The following is a 1,640-nucleotide window of genomic DNA, read 5'->3' as shown; positions in this document are numbered from 1 at the left end:
CCAACATAAACCCTGCCCACACAAACTCCACCGAAGCCCACCCACATAAACCCCACCGAAGCGCCGCCCCCACAAACCCAACCCACATAAACGCCCTCACACAAGCCCCGCCCACAGACGCCCCGCCCACACAAGCCCCCACCGAAACCCCGCCCACATAAACCCCGCCCACACAAGCCCCGCCCACACACGCCCCGCCCACACACGCCCCGCCAACACAAGCCCCGCCCACACAAGCCCCGCCCACATAAACCCCCCCCACACAAGCCCCACCCCCCTCACCCCCCCTGTCCCCCCCCACCTTTGACCCACCACCTCCCTCATCCCACCCCCACCCTTCCCCACACACACACATGGGGAGGGGAGGGTGGGATGAGGGGGTGATGGGTCATTGGGGGTGCGCACCTACCCTCCCCCCCCCCCCCCCTCCCTCCCTCTCCTTCATGTCTTGGTCCTTTGTTTGAAATTCAAAATCAAGTAATTGTAAACAAAACAAATATAATTAATCAAAATTGAAAATATTAAATATTCATTTGCGAGAATGTATAATCTTTCCCAGCAATCTTCTTCAGATGTCTTGTGATTTCGAAACTCAGACACCATATTCTGTTTTGAAACAAAAAGTGGATAATAATTAGGTTTTATAAAGATCATTACATGGTAATATGAGTAAGCCTGGTGTTGGTTCTAAGTTCAAGCCTCGTTGACCACTGAATTAACACACCAGGAGGCCGACTCAGCCTGTCATCCTTCCAAGGCCAATAAAATGAATTCCAGTGTACTGACAAAACCGCGTCCAAACTAATGATGCAACCAACATAAGGCGACATTCCAAAGAGAAAAAAATAAAAATGACTGTTTTTACAGCCATTTTTCCCTGCTGTGCAGGGGTTTGGCTTTTTGTGAGGCAATGTTTTATGGCCGGATGCCCTTCCTGACGCCAACCCTGGTCGCCTCTTACGACACACAGGGATATGGTACACCTATTCTAACCGGGGCATACACCGGGCCCAGTACAACTGGTGCTCATTTCGCCGACCTCGGAAGGATGACAGGCTGAGTCAACCCCCTGGTGTTAATTCAGCAGCCAACGGGGCTTGAACTCAGGACACTGGGATCCCAAGCCGCCACCCTAACCACTAAGCCAACACCAGGCTTCCGACATTCCAAAGAGAGAGTGATATTAATAAAAGAATAAATAAACAAATAACTAAATAATAATTCAGAAACATTTACCTCCAGAAAATCATGTGTTGTACCAGATTGCTTCAACAGCTTATGTTGTGTGATCGAGCTGAAAAAAAAAATTAGTCAAGGGTATAGATGGAGAGACAGACAGAGAGAGATACAAAGAGACAGACAGGGAGAGATAGAGAGAGACAAACAGACAGGGAAAGAGACACACACACACACACGCACGCACGCACGCACACACGCACGCACGCACACAAACACGCACGCACGCACGCACGCACGCACGCACGCACGCACGCACACACGCACGCACGCACACACGCACGTGTCTCACCATTGGTTTAATTCATTCGAGATCAGAGGCTGTGATAAGACTTCGTACCAGTCATTATAAATGTTTTTCAATTCTCTTCTAAAATCATTGACCTCTTCAATAAGAGCATTCA

General features: G+C 49.6%; 1 long non-coding RNA gene across 1 annotated transcript in view; it reads right to left on the bottom strand.

Annotated features, from left to right (window-relative positions):
• Positions 1-512: 512 nt before the first annotated feature.
• LOC147028086 (uncharacterized) overlaps positions 513-1,640 on the bottom strand; it is a 1,677-nt gene continuing 549 nt past the window's right edge. The window contains exons 2-4 of the long non-coding RNA XR_015056913.1: positions 1,529-1,640; positions 1,237-1,294; positions 513-606 (exon numbers count right to left, since the gene is read on the bottom strand). The exon at positions 1,529-1,640 is cut by the window's right edge and continues 47 nt beyond it. This is a non-coding gene — a long non-coding RNA (uncharacterized LOC147028086). The remainder of the gene's footprint in view (positions 607-1,236; positions 1,295-1,528) is intronic.

This window comes from Eptatretus burgeri, chromosome 4, assembly GCF_056783735.1.
Source record: "Eptatretus burgeri isolate ZD-2024b chromosome 4, Ebu_testis_v1, whole genome shotgun sequence".
In the NCBI taxonomy this organism is placed as follows: domain Eukaryota; kingdom Metazoa; phylum Chordata; class Myxini; order Myxiniformes; family Myxinidae; genus Eptatretus; species Eptatretus burgeri.
Note: the sequence above shows the minus strand (reverse complement) of the source record. Positions and strands in the feature narration are given on the sequence as shown.